At 38.9% G+C, this 16,359-nt stretch overlaps 1 pseudogene; it reads right to left on the bottom strand.

Moving 5' to 3' along the window:
* The window catches only part of LOC119899667, a 40,755-nt pseudogene continuing 24,396 nt past the window's right edge, over positions 1-16,359 (bottom strand).

Raw genomic sequence — 16,359 nt, 5'->3', positions numbered from 1 at the left:
GTGAGATTCATAGCTGATGGGGTTCAAATTGGAAACCTAGTTAATACCACACTGTGTAACTTCAAACAATATGTGAGGGTCAATAACAACAACATGTAAGTGAGCGTTACCAGCCACAGACTGGAGCCTTAATGAGCTCTGATACACCAAAGGAAAGGGCCCCCATGAAGTCATTCCTAGTGGTCCGGTCCCAGTCCCACCTCCACTGACAGTCTGCGGTCCTTATCTGTAGGCTTCAGCTTGCTATACAACACAGAGATGGTACACATGATTATCTAGGTCAAGTTTTGTGTTCAGATTTTCAGCTAAATAATATATATTTAATATCAAATACAGTGCAGACCCATGAGATTAGTATTAGCATGTTTTCTGCTTCTGGTCATTTATATTTGTCTTGTACATATCAGTATAAAATAGGATTATTTATTGTATTGTGTCAAATAAATGAAGAAAAAACAACTGATGGTAATGTTATTTTGTATATTTAGTATCTATGGTGATGTATAGGCCACATGACTGATGATGGACCATAAAAAAGGAAACCGGAAACAACTTCAGAAACTACCCTGATGAAGGCAAGATAGCCAAAAAGGTTTGGTGAAGAAATGATGGTGTATCGGAATGGGATAGCAGTTGTACTGTAGTAACAGCAGCAGTACCAGTATCAGTAGCGGTAAAGTAAAATAATCTTTAGAATGATAAGTATCAACATTAGAAGCTGATATAGTAGTTTTTAATATTCAGCTGGCATTACATTCACAAAAGTCATTATGTCACACTGTAAAATATCCTAACATGTAGTGTAGCCAGTGGTAGGACAGAGGTGATGACAGGTAATTTACTCACAAATTAAAGGTCTCGTTCCATTTGGGGTTGAGGTTGGAGCGGATGGTTTTGGTCTTCTGCTTGGTCTCATTTTTGGGGTCTGGAATGAGCTTGAGCTTGACATATGGATCAGACAGGCCATTGGGGTCCATGGGGATCAGGTTTTTGCCTTCACCCACTGATGGGGAGATAAAGAATAGGGAGAAATTTTTAATTTATCTAGAGACACAGATAAACTACATAGAATTTTTGTGTATGTAGAGTATAAGGGACTCTGTAAAAGCAATTTTTAAATTTGCACCATACTGAGCTGCTAGGTACTGTTCTAACACAGGATCAATATTAAATCAGCCCAATAACAACAGCTAAATTAACACATCATTTCCTCTACACTGAAGACTTCATTCATATTCCGTGTGGTTTCTACAATACAAAATCGCTTTGGTGAGGAAAAACAGTTGCTTTCTTTTAAGCCACAGGTGAACATCAATAGAATAAATTGCAGGTGTTCAAGATCAAACAGTAAGTCACAGCCTATGAGGATTGTTTATGGCGCCGAGCCATATGGGGAGCAAATGCAGGTTTCTTATGAGAACAGTGATTCAAAATTTCAGGCAGTGTGATGCTTAAGTAGGCGAAGGCTTCTTCCTGTATTTAGCTGTTCAGTAAACAAGGGCACACCAGAGACATTAGCGCTCCATTAGCCCTGGGTATTGGAGTGCTGCCAGACCTGAGCTACAGTACAGCGCACACATAAACACATCCCTGCCCACACTCAGACATACAGTGCACACAGATACATACACTACTGTGTAAAGAAATGCAACCCTGCAGGTACAGGGTGAATGCCTGCTTTGCTTGGCTACTGGAGACCCCAGAGATCCTTCCATGTGGCCCTGTTATTCACACTACAATGGCAGCCTGAATAGCGAAGATGCTAACTGACCTTAGACCTGGAGAGGAAGGCACTATGTCAATATGTAAAACCCTTGATCTTAGCTGGAATACTCTGAATGAGATCCAGTATTGATAGGATTAAGAGGGATGATTAATAAATGTTACAAATGGATGTTCACCACTGAGTTAATACAGAAACTGTTGCAAAGAGAAGAACATGAGACCCTCTTCAGATGTGCTCACAAAAGAATACAGTATGATTCCCTTTCTGATAGGATGCCACAAAAGTTAAACAATTCATGGCAAGATAAATGCTCACAGGAACAGTACTTTAAATGATAATATTTTATTATCTGAGCAGCTGGTAAAACCTTCCATGACAAAGTGGCTTTATTTTATTCTGTGTGGTTGCACCAATAGAATCAAATGGCCATTTAATAAGCCAAGAGTAGATACTCTCCCATCATTTGCTTTTATTTTATTCTCAGCGCCATTGGTGGAGGATTTGGGTGTTGAGCAATGTTAGCGAGGTGTGAAGTTTGATGAGTGATGGAGTGCACGCTCTCTCTCTCTCTCTCACACACACACACACACACACACACACACACACACACACACCTCGCTGAGAGAAAGGAGAGAGACACAGAGAGGGAGCATACTTACAGAAGCAACTTGAGGTGTGGGAAGGTATTGAGCGATCCTGTGCTGGCAACCCTCTGCTTTCTCAGAAATCCAATAAATAATTGTTAAGCCTGTCTACAGGCACCAAATAATGACTAACTGTATACTGTATTTGCACTTGAATATGGATGCATTCTACAACAGAGAGGGGAGACTGAAACAAAGAGGGGCTGTGTTTCAGTCTCCCCTGTGGTGAAATGCAATAGAAATTAATTTAATAAGTGAGCTCAACAAGAGGATTCACATTTTGTCTGTTTCATCTTCTTGATGGAATTGCAGATGGTCCCTAATAATCTGTGGCTGTAAAAGTAACAACCGTGGAATAAATGTTGATGTTATGATATCCCTGATAAACCAGCTGGCTCGTCATGTACTAGGTTGTGTATCAGAAGGATTATTTTTAGTGTCAGCTCTCAGTAGACTGACAGGATACACATGGGTGAGGATTTAACAGCGCCACCTATATAACAGAAGAAAGTACCAGTGGTGATCTACACGGTGAATTTATGAACAGCTATTCAATTTCAACATCACCTTTCTGCCTTTAGACGTCTGGTAATAATTTACAATCCAGTAGATAGTTTCCTTTTACCCTGACAGCGCTCAACTTGGATGATCCAAATCCACATAAACCACCTGAGCAGAATTATTTTATATTTGTTCTATTTGAGTTCTGTGTAACATGTTATATGTGAATTGATAAAGGTTCAACTTCTGTACCAAATGCTCCTTCTTCAGCTTTATTCATGCATTATAAAGGTCATGTTTTGAATATTTCATATGCTGGCTGCATGGATGCAAAGTCACGGCACCCAAATGCTATTTAAAAACAGACCTACAAAGGGACATTGTTCAGTGGCTTGTGCTTGTGTAAGTGACTTTGTAATATATTCACTGGTCAACCTAGATGACAAGATAATATGCAGGAATGACTGTGTAATGATTGTGATTTTATGTCAAACAATACAAACTTTAAAAACAGTATTGTAAGAACTTAGATGAAACGATGGAAATTTCTGTGATAATTACATGTTCATAACTTCCAGAAAGGAAGGAGGCAGCAGGTGAGGCAGATGAACATCACATCTCCTTCTACACAAAGCACCTCAGGAGACTCATCTGTGTCAAATTTGCAGATCCAAGACAGTGATGAGTCTGCATACAGCTGGCCCTCTGGTGCTGTCAGAACAATGTGGAGCTGAACATGCTGAAAACTGTAGAGATGACACTGGACTTAAGGAAGAGCCACACAACACTACGCCACAGAGCACTGTATGCCAAAACGTCCAGACACAAGAAGAGTTTCTACCCACAGGCCGTCACTCTGATGAACACACCACTCACATGATGTCAGGAACAATCCCTTTGCAGTAACCCACATAAACATCCAGTGTACCTGTACAATATATTTTCTCATTTTTTAAAATATAAAGTATTTTTACACGTAAATATCATCCCTCAAACACTAAGTTATACACAGAGCATACTGTGGGATATCACCTATCTCATGTGTATAAAGCAACCTGTTACATCATTCATATTTATTTCAGCACACTTTGCACCATCACACTAATGTCTTACTGACTTACATACATGGCCAATAAGCTTATTCTGATAAAATCAGAAAAAAGAACTGACACTAGAATGAGAGAAAAAATTCTCTGTCAGTATACCCTGTCGGTATGAATTGCAGAATGTGCAAGACATGAGACTATTAAGTTAAGTCTTAGTTATTGCAAGCTTTACTTTCAGTCATGACCAGTAGGAGGCATCACAGATTGTCTAATTTAATTTGCCTGGCACAATATAAACCTATCAAGATATGTGTGTAGTCTTAACTCTTTTCGGATGTACTGCAGCTTACAAATTCATGTCCAGTCTGTGGCGCTGACAATTCCTGGTTTAAGATCAAATTATCTTCTTTAAATAATAAACCTGACATAACAAACATGTTGGTGCATAATGATTCCATTTATCCATTCAATTGAGTTTAAAAACACGTGCTTATGCAAATAGACAAACACTAGGACAAAAGAAGCAGGGGCCACAACATAGTTGCTTGGATACAAGTCTTCACAACTATCTTGGCTTGCATTTAAAGAGCAGTACAAGACAAACATGGGGCAGTTTTTACAAAAAAGCGATTGTTGAACTTGTGTTCTGTCCCACCATGCATCAGCTAAAACCAAAACCCTGCAAGAATGGTATCTGCTAACCTGATAAGACTGCAGACCAGCTGAGCCAAGCTGAACACCCACCAAACATTACGTTTGGTCTTGATACATTATGTTATTTTATAACTCATCAGCTCGGTAAATTTCAGCCTTGCTCAGCTTTCTGAAATTATAACAGCTAATCAGCCCATATGATTTCACTCTGCAATCCTGACTGCCTCATGAATGCCTTCTAGTGAGGTCTGTACCTCATCTACTGCATACTACATGAAGTTTTAAACTCTTTTTATTGGGAAAACAAATAGGCACATGTTGCTAATATCTGGACAGATTTCGTTGTTGATTTCCCTATTCATACAGTTGAACTGTTCAGAAGGTTCATTATAATGCACACTGACATTACAGAGCTTAGTTTTTAAGAGTTGCAGCAGTAGAAATAGCCTAAAATTTCATTCATTCCTGTTCTTTCAAGAATTTACATGATTTCACACACACACACACACCTACACAAGACACAAAGCCTTGTCTTCAGCTCTCACGAGATGACCCTACCAAAAAGGAGGCCAGCCATGTTTGTTCTTCACCTCCCTAGGTAAACACAGTCTATAAAAACTTAAACCAACAGTTTCCACCCTCTCCGTGGAACTCTGTGCTCCTTTGAAAGCCCACTACTTACAAACTGCTCTGAAAAAGTAGCATGTTGAACAGCACAACTGATTTCTTTATAATGTAATATTATATGTGTGTGTATGTGTGTATGTATGTATGTGTGCGTGTACACATATATATATATACACACACACACACACAGTGGGGAGAACAATTATTTGATACACTGCAGATTTTGCAGGGTTTCCTACTTACAAAGCATGTAGAGGTCTGTAATTTTTATCATAGGTACACTTCAACTGTGAGAGACGGAATCTAAAACAAAAATCCAGATCAGATTGTATGATTTTTAAATAATTAATTTGCCCTAACCCTAACCCATATAAAATGGGATAATCTAAGCAAAATAGATAAATTTCTTTAAAATTGGCATAAAAAGCATAATATGGGCTGAAAATGAACTGTAATGGGGTACTGTTCTGATGGGTTGTATCTTTATTACAAGCACACAGTTAGACAGGAGTCTCAACGGCCAACTCCCTGCAGTGGAAAAGTGCTGGCACTGGTACCAACACAAGTGCTGTCAGCTGCTCCAACTTAACTCTGATTCATAGGGAAAATGTAATAGCAGGATTTTAAGTAAATTTTCTCTTGGCAAGAATCTGTTGGCTTTTTTGCACGATGACTCAGACACTACAAAGAAATGGAAATGACTGTTAAGGCTGCGGAGTGGAAGCAGTGGCAGTAAGTCAGCGGCATTCAAATCACTGGGCAGTGATCGTCAAATGGCAACCCGCAGGCTGCATGCAAACACCAACTCGGCCTCATAGCAAGTCCTCCTTGGATTCAGAGAGCCAACAATAAAAGGGAGGATATAATTTTGTTTGAATGACTGGCTTACTGAATAAGAACCTTACTGGTAACATGGACGTGATAATGCAGGGACAAATTGGAAAACGGTGTATTAATCGATATGTGAAGATATTAAATTATACAATTAAAGAATTATATGAAACGGACGAACTTTGACATTTCACTAATTTAGTGACTCTGATCAACATGATCAGCTCAATAGGAAGGAGGGGAGGAATGAGGATGTGCTGCACCACTGAGTGAGAAAGGAAGAGAGACAAGTGGGAAATTAGAATGCAAATAGCTTATTGGCAAAAAAAAAAAAAAGTACTAAATATGGAGAGAAATCTGAACTAGGGCAACCTAGATGTTATGCAGGCTCATGCAAAAAAAACAAAAAACAAATTTAAAGTTAAAATCTGACACTTGACTCAGTGAGCATCCTTAAAAAGAATGAGTGTGAGGTGATACAAGGAGGTGAGTGAAAAGAGATTGAAGAGTGAAGACAGAGAGAAATATATGCATCTACAGTGTTGCTGCACAGGATTTAATACACAAGAATTATTTTAACACCGTATTAAGCTTGTGTGAACACCTCTGTTACAAAGTATGGAATTGTTCTGTTCACTGCATGATTTCCCACATTTACCAGAATGCTGTTTCAGATAGCGCATGGACTTTCTGCAGACATAAATGAACAGTACATTGTTGTAAGTTTATCCAGATAAAAAAGTAAATGTGCATAAAGAGCAATACCATGAAACATTTAAATTTTTGCATGCAGCTTATGACCAGATGAGAAAGCTGTGGTTGCAGTGCATTCTGGTATCCACTCTATCTTTCTCCCTGTTTGGCTGTATACACCAACATATACCATTAATGTTTCAGATAGATACTTTCTTGTTCAGATAGATATCTTCTTCTGCTGTTATACTTTCTAAATTTGGACAGTTTTCTACATTAAAAACAATACGACAACATCGGCAGTAAAATAGATTCAGAATTGCAAGGTAAATTGTTTCTCGCTGCATCAGCCACAAGATGTTAACAGCGTTTAGGGTGGATTTTGTCTTTTACTGTAAAGGGCTGATACACCTCCAGAAGGTTCAAAAGCAAAATCTGAATTCCTTGATCCACCCACATCTATATCCACTCTGAGCACCGATCTGACCTTCACACACCTACACTGCACCTACATATAAAACAAATTGACTCCTACAGCAGCATCAGTGTAGTGAATAGCAGAAAACACATTTGGACAGCGAGGCAAGAATAAAAATCTAATGAAAAGGTTAAATCAGAGAGGAAGGGGAGCAGAGGGCTTGTTAAATGAGGCTTTTCTGCAGAACTGGGTGAGTCAACGAGGGAACAAATGGAAATGTAATTATTACCACTGTCTCTCACACACTCCCATAGGACAGGCAGGCGGCGAGGGTGCCTGCAGATGCCTGTGTGCACATTCACACACAGTGATGAGGATGAGTATAAATTTAAGAATACAGACAAAAATTACCTCAGTGGATGTTTTCACTGAGTCAATGAACAATGGGGTCACTGAAACAAACAGAAGGGTGGCTCCTCAGCACAAACGGACAGAAAGGAACTGTGTGTTAGTGGGTGACAAGGTTAGTGGGCTACGTCTGTCCTTCACCAGAGACACAGAACTTGTTTTGTCTCCTTCAGCACCTCCCCTGCGGTCTCCATTCACCCTAACTGACAAAAACACACAGTCTCACAACTCATGTTTCTGGAAAATGTACAAATATCTCTGTGTTTCTGAGTGACTCATTATTTCATTTTGCCATGTCAGTGTTGTTGCCAGAAAGTCTGTTTGTCTCTCTATTGGTCTGGTTGGAGTTCATGTGTGGGTCCATGTACGGGTCCATGTATGGGTTTGAAGGACAGCTGCTTCCCCTGACAGCCACTGAACATTTTGGCTCTGGCCATTGGTGAATCCAAAATAAACTGGAGTCACTCTTCACTTAAAATTGAGTGTGTGAACTGTGGGCTGGTTTGGGGATTCTTGCACATTCATGCTTTCCCTCTAGACTTTAAGGCGCCATGCTACGTTGCTTGTTCTGTTTTGTAGCAGCTTTGCTTGGATTGAAGACTGTGGATAACAAGGTTGCACCTGGATTGTAAATATGATTCCTATTAAAACGTCTGCAGGTTTGACACTGACTGAGGAGAATTACTGTTTCATGTAAAATACAGTGAGATAATTATTAACGGAGCTACTGATTTGAACAGCAAATGTTTATGAAAATATTGGTTTTATGGTCTTGATAAATAAACAATGTAAATTTGGTTACCAACAAAGGCAATGAGGCTTTTGCGGAAGAAGATCTGCTTGTGCTTCAGTAAAATTTGATTTGAGGATGTGTGTGTGTGTGTGTGTGTGTGTGTGTGTGTGTGTGTGTGTGTGTGTGTGTGTGTGTGTGTGTACGCATGAAGGAGCATTAGCCAATAACCACCTTGAAGAGTACAAAGAATATGACCACCTTCCAGAGACGATACCACTCTTACACATCACTCGAACATACTTTATTTGAATTGAGGAATATAAAAAAATTCCCACCAGACGCCACATAATTTGTATGTATTATTTTTATTATTATCATTATTTTTTATTTGATCCAGATGGCAATAATAATAATAATAAAGCAAGGAATTGCTGTGGCACAGAGGAGTCAACAGCTTCACCTTTGTTTAGAGCAAGTATCATAAACAGTGTTAGGCAAGTTAATTGAAAGAAGTAAAACATTTCTTTTTTCACACTGTAAAAGATACATTACTTCCTACTTGCACAATGGCGGGAGTAATTAGTTACATTATCATTACACTATGTCTCTGTCAGAGCTCTCCAAACTATCAACAGCTAGCTTAGCGCCAGTGTCTACACACTATTTGTAGACACGATGTATGTCACAGTCAGCGCATATGCATCCTCATAAAAAGATTCCACTTGTGTTTGTAGAATGATACATCTGAAATTGATGTTAACTGTCCTCCTCACAGCCATCCGCTGCACCTCCCCCTTGCTAAATGCCTCACCATGTAATACAATTCTGTTTGGCAGGCTGTCTGCAAGCCGTCTACAGCACCTAATGCAATCTATGCTACAATCTGGCTTGAGTGGGCTGCGGGCTAGTACAGTAGTGCTACACACACACACACACACACACACACACACATACAAACTATAACACGCATGTTTGGTCCACATCAGGAATTGGCTACTATGTACAATAGAGGGTCTCAAGAGTCTGCAGGTTTTCACTCACTTAGATACCAGTGCAGGTGATAATGGTTGTTTCCCATCCCGGGTGTACACACATACACATATACTGGCACACATTATCACAGATATCACAGTTCTATAACTGAACATCCCTCTGCTTCCAAATGGTAAATAACATTGTGTTAGTCCCAGTTTCTTAATCACAAGCAATGTATTAACAGTATAAACTGCATTAAGTGCAATAAAAGGACATGCATTCAAGCATGTGAGAGATTAATTCATGTCAAGAGGTACCAACAGATGGAGAAGTGGTCTCAGCCCAAATCTCAAATAAATATTTGTGCATCATTTGACCAAGTCAGTAGGTTTTCAAGTTGGCTCAACTGTGTTTAAACTGTTGTCTCTGCTAAGGTATTTTAACTTCACTACTTAAATAAACACATTCTCTCAAAAGTTATACTGGTTTATGTGAGTGTGTTTGTGTGACTGAAGACAGTTGCTGAAGCAAACTTCAGCCATACATTTGGCAAGATCATGCATGATATTAATCATCACAGTTCATACTTTATGTAACCACAGGTGTCCATCTTTTCCACCATTCAGTTTACTATGTGCATTTTTTTTAGTTGAGGCTAATTTGGCATGTGTGACTGTAATGCAACATTAGAATGTGTACAAATATACTGATCGGAAGTATGTAGAGCAAACCTTAGTGTTCAGATAATGAGCACAGAACTGCCACGAACAAACATGCACAAGTAATTTTGTTGGTTGCTCAAATTAAAGTTTGTGTTGTGTTAGGTATGTGTGTAGGTGTTGCACCACTTCCCTGCCCACATTCACCCTCCTCCTTCTAGTGATAACTTGTTAAGTGAATAAGTCAGTGAAGTTCAGTGCCAGGGTGGTGTGATGACCCACTGATCCCTGATAGCCAACTAATTGAATGATTATGTGCGCCTGCTGTCAGCTCCTCGCTGTCACTATTCTTCTAGCGGATGTGCTAATGCATCCTTACAGCCTGAGGATTTTCAGCATGCCTCGAAATACAAGGCAAAAATGGGCTCCTATACAATAACACACTGTTGTGCTGCACTGTTGGTGGACGACAGCACTGCACGTTCATTCACACTGCACACACAGCAGTATCAAACAAACACTGATCATTTTGTGTGCTACTTTTAGCCAGGGACTCAGAATGTCACAACAGTTACAGTGCATTTGACAGATTATGCGTGAAATTATCTCAGCTTAACCACAGCAGCTGGTCAGTCATTATTTGCTCGGTGATGATTATTCAACACTGTCTGCAAAGGCGACAGTTATGATTATAGTCAAATAATTTGTTATTTATAAACTGCTTAAGCCTACATATTGTTGCATGCATTGTTTGCAAAATAAATAAATAAATAACAACAGTAATGAACAGCAAAGTTTGGGAGGAGCAGATAGTAGTGAAAATGATTTCATAGATATCTTATCAAACCTTGTGGCTTTAGTTAGTGACATTCCTCATGCTAAAACATCTTGCTGTATAGAGACTGACAAGGGAGTAGACTGCATCACAGAGAAATGACTCTTTATCCATCACATTAATGTATAGATTAGACATGACATGTATCTTTTTTCAGATACCTCGCTTTTTGTGGCTGTTCAGACAATATTAACAAAAGGCTTTCTAAGATTTGTAAAAGATGGGGTACGTTTCTGGGCATCACCATTCATTACATTACATTAAGGAATGGCTATTAATAGTATCTCATTATATCATTCTCTGAGCCTGGTAGGCGAAGACCAGGTGTTCCTTTGAAACCGGAGGCATCCGTAATTAAAATGGCATTGATAGCCAATGATGTGATCATGACGAGTAGCCTTCTAATGAATAATGGTAAGACAGATGATTGTAAAGCCATGACCCTGCTCATAAGGAGAGCGCTCAGATCCTATCCTTGTATAATTGTGTTGAGACAATTAATATATCAAGCATTCGATACGCCTTGCAGAGACAATTCAGTTCCACCAGAAACTCCAGCCAACACAGAGAAATTCGTGACTGTTTAAAAAGAGTAACAACACGAGGCCCACGCAGCAGACCACACACCACTGCAGGAATACATATTTGGATTGGGACTATCTCCGAAGTGTGTCGTAACTGTGAATTGTTTCTCAGAGGCGAATGTTTAGCAGGAGAGGCTCTATCGATCTGTGCACCAAAAGGGATTAGCCTTTGCAGCATACTGATGGCTGATGTCACAAGGCCAGCCATGCAGTCAGCACTTGGATTCACTGCATCACAAGCAGGCAGATTAGGGCAGAGTTAACGGCGAGCAAGGTTCAATTAACCTTAATGGCAGCAGAGGATAGAGAGTGAACGTCTGTGTGAAATTAGACAGGCAGGGTTTATTGACAAAAAAGGGCAAAGTGTCGACATTGATCCAGGTTCACAGTCGTAACAGAACAATTGCATCTGCTGCCAGCCACACCCTCATCCCAGCCTCCCTGAGGTGACATCCACATAAATACATACCAACACGAGTCTTCATCAAGCATCTGACATAGACACACAGCAGGCACCTTACATTTTTAAGCCCATTCAAACCAGAGCGGAGCGGTTATGCAGCCTACCTGTGACCTGCAGCTTTTCCCCGGTGACCTCACACTTGAGGAACAGACGCCCCCTCCTTTCGGTGTGATCGGTTCCACACAGGCTGGGCACGTTCATAACACACGTCTTATGAACGTTCATATCGCAGGCTGGAGGGAAAGAAAGTAGAGATAAAAGACACCAGGGAAGAGGGCTTTATGCAGTTAAGATAAGTTTATGCATTTGATCAAAATCAAACCAAACTGATTGACTAGAATTGACTGAAATAATGATTCGATTGTAAACTTCCTGCCACGTACTACAAGAGATTTATTTGTTGATTATATCAGGGTTTGAAGAATTAGTATATTTAAAAAAAAATTTCATTAAATTAACTAAATTCTATTCCTTATGATTATGAATCAAGATTAATGTTCAATAAAACACCATATTATAAAAGCTATGTGTGCAGCCTCTTATGGCTTAATGTTTAAATACAGTAAGGTGCCTGATTTATGTTACTTATATAAGGACATATTTCAATTTAATTCCAAGGATCATACATGTTTGGCACAATATTAAAAGACTGTTTTTCTGAAAGCTGCGTGAAAGAGGAGATAACAAGGTTATGACCCAGATTCAGCCCCGTGATGTCATGCATACATGGCATGTGTGTCAGCCAGCTGAACCACCCTGTAAAGGATTGGGAAGTTACCAATAGTTACATCATCATGCCAGCAGGTTAGTAGGTGAAAAATAATCAAAACTGGCTTTGCTGCTACCTTATTGTTTACAAAGAACACCATGTATTTATTGTGTGTCACTGTAACTGTCATGAACACAGTGCACTCTTATTGTGGTGTGATTAGAGGTGCAATTGATCTGCCAAAATAATTTGCCTCTTCACATCTCTATTTATGTAAACCTTGAAGATATCATTAGGCATAACTGGCTGGTCTGTAGCAGGTGGAGGATAACGTATTTAAGAGCTCATTAAAGCATTCAGAGTAATCCACTAACACAAGATTAAAGGGAAGAAGATTGAAGGAGGGACATTAATAAAGACTCGGTAAAGCCTATTTAGGGCGCACAGAACATAGCTGCAGACTGAAAATAGACGATGTGTGATTTTAATGAGTGAAAGTCAAGGAGGAGGGGAAATGCATGGGTGCCTACGATATTCAGTGAAGAGGAACAATAGGCTTTTTTTCATGAGACTGATGCTGATAAAGTGGCTCTAAAACAGAACATAATGTGTGTAGAGCCACTTATAACAAACCATTATTTTCCTATTCATGGCACACTTTTGCCCCATTGACCTGTATAACAGAACATTGGCAGGATTGATTTTCCTCCTTCACTGTTTGAGCATCAGCTTTACACACTACACCACTTGATGCACAGAATAATTAGACATAATTTATAGATGTAAAAAAACAGTTTAAAACAAAAATTTTTTGAGTGAGAACTTGCAGAAATTGATTAAAAACTCACAGTCGCACTTCATGCCCTGGTGGATGAGGCCATACAGCAGAGAGCCACAGTGGTCACAGAAGGTGGGGCTCCCATAGGTGTGGATCTTAAACTTGTGCTTCGTTCTGGGATCCTGGAGGAATCCAAAGAAAAAGAGAGCTATAAATTCACAGAATTAGTAAATTCGTTGTAGCTTTAAGAACACATGTTCTTAAACACTGGACACCAGGAGGTCAAAAACACGGATTCATAACAATGTACTGATTCAAAATTGGAAAGCCAACTTCAAACCACCTTTAAGTATGTCTCAACATTGAAACACTGTCTGTGGCCTACTGATGACACCTCTAAGAAATTGGTTTTGACTGAATTCATATATTTTATGAGCTCTCCATTATGCAGTGCCAAACAGTGTGTCCTAGAATAAGTCTTTCAGCATAGTATAGTCCGAAAGTAAAATAAATGTTATTTGTTTGAGCTAGTGCTTTAGTGTAAGGTTTAGGTTAGTTATTTTTTACAAAGCTGTCAAATTGTTTGGAAGAACCAAAAATGTAACTAATTGAATGGCTGGTAAAATGCAATAAAGACAAGTCAATCAGATTGAATTGGGTATACACCTGGAGATATGATGTTCTATACAGATTGGAAATAAAATAATTTTGCTCTTTAAAAAACACGTTTTCCTGAAAGTTACACTGGATGATTTATAAGGCCATCATTTAAAAATATCTATCTATCCTAAAGAAATGCCTTCCTTTATCCTCTGACACACATTACTGAAAGAAAAATGGAAGTTGAAACTAACCTAGTGCATCACAGGACACCACTGTGTGTCACCAGAATGAAAGTCACAATTGATTGCTGATTGCTAACAGACTACAATCAACACTTTCTTATACAACTTGAAGTGGTCGTCAATCAATCAAATAACAGCAAAACCATTTTAAACCATTGTTTCTGGGTTGTCTTTCCATCTTCCTTGACCACATCAATGAGAGAGAATTGAGCTGTTTGTACTTGTTGGGCTGAACATTAAAATCAAGAGCACTAAAACAAAAAATATAGTTCAGTTCACTATTGCAATTACATGGCTAATTTTTTAAAGTCATACTCATTTAAGTACAGACATTATTGCACACTTGAACACCTACCTATAAAAAGAGTGTTGTGGAAAAAACACACACACACAATTGAATATTCTCAGTTATTATCATATACACCAAAAAAAAAACACTGCTTCTTGATTTTCATGACTCCAGAACAAGTGTCATAAACTGCCATATAAAAATGAGGATGAGAATGTGTGCATTGTACAAATAATAGAGACACTTGTGTCATGCATTGTTGTTTTGGCCATTTAGTTAATGGTTTGTGTATGAATGTGTAAACAGTCATCAAAGCAATCAGAGCTTTTCATCATCACTGGCATCCTATTATCGTAGTTCATTGCTCCAGGCTCTCTCCATAAATACTATATTAGTCAAAGTGTGAAAAACATTAGGGTACTGCACATGAGTGCGTGTAAGACTGGATAGTAAAAGCGCTTTTGGTTGCAATCACGTCTTTGTGAAGATATTATTCTTATTTGGCTTCTGCTATGTTAGACAATTATCGGTATTCCAGTAACTCTACCCTCTTTTTATTTACCATATCTTACAGTAAGATAGCTTTCTGTGCAGCTGTTGTAGCTTCCCTACAGTTATGGTATTGTTGTCACATGCCTTAATTTATTTATTTTTTTGCATATTCATGAATTGAGGTTTATTTTGCCAACCAAATGTGTGTGTTTTATCAAGAGGATCTCCAAATGCCAGGGAAAGAGATTACCGCCAGTCCAATGTTGCAGGTGCTACTACAATGCATTAATAAAATTGAACACTGTCAGTGGATTATTCATAAAGCAACCACATCAGGAACATCATACCCAACATGGCAGCAATGTATTGCATTAACAGGACATTCCTTCTGATGGAAAACAAAACACGGAGGAGTCACACTTGTGTTTAGAAGAATGTTTCTGAATATTTAGGTGCGAGGAATGAGTATTGTGGGGTGTAGTGAAAGAATTTGAGAAGGCTGAAAAAACCCATCAACAAAGACAACTAAAGAGAAGTAAGCCATCAGCCAAACCCCAAAAACAAGTATGCCATAATGTCAAAAACAGGTAAAGATTCTGCAGCATGTAGGTTATAGGCAGTCTTCTAAGCAGATGAGAATGAGTTGTCTTTTATGAATCACCTCCTGTAATTGAAAACATGAGACAAGTTATTGACAAGAATGGCTAATATTACCCATTCCTCCACAGTGTTGTTCTGCTTTAGTAGTGCTTAAGTGAGCATTTTACAGGATATAAAAAAAAGCTGCAAACTCTTCTCGCACAGCTGCGCATGAGTTACTCATACAGCATATTCACACGTTGACCAAAACCACAGTCAAGCTGCGAGATCACATTATCGCATAACCATGTAAAATGAATCCCATCAAATACATTTTGATAACTTGCACAATTAAAAACTCAAAGATATACTGGAGTTAATCAAGTACCCCAAGTTGTAGAGGGTTTAGTGTTTTGATTTTGGATTATCTGGATACATGACAATCCATTTTATTTTTCACCATAAAACTCTATGACATCAAAGGAGGACATGGAGTATTAACAATACATTAGCCATCACCACATGTGTGGTGCGGTTTATTCAGGCCAGCACCTTGCATTGTAGCTCGCTGCCATCTGTCGCTGAGTGTGCGTGGCTTTATATAGATCTTGTAGCACTTGAGATACTGTATATACAGTAGCTATGCCTCATCTGTTACAATATATAGGGTCCAGAATGTCCCCAATGGGACACAAATTAACAGCTTAAACTAAACATCAAAATTTATACCATTTTAAAACTTGCTCTCTGCCACCGTTATGTGATAACTGTATGTCTGGACTTGAACTGTAAGAGCACTAATAAAACAACTCAACAGCACAAATACTGTGCATCATTTGCATTTGTCTTTACTGAACAAAGGCCTGGCAT

This window comes from Micropterus salmoides, unplaced genomic scaffold (assembly GCF_014851395.1).
Source record: "Micropterus salmoides isolate LMB-PRFRI ecotype aquatic unplaced genomic scaffold, ASM1485139v1 Ms_hic_scaffold_12, whole genome shotgun sequence".
NCBI lineage: Eukaryota > Metazoa > Chordata > Actinopteri > Centrarchiformes > Centrarchidae > Micropterus > Micropterus salmoides.
Note: the sequence above shows the minus strand (reverse complement) of the source record. Positions and strands in the feature narration are given on the sequence as shown.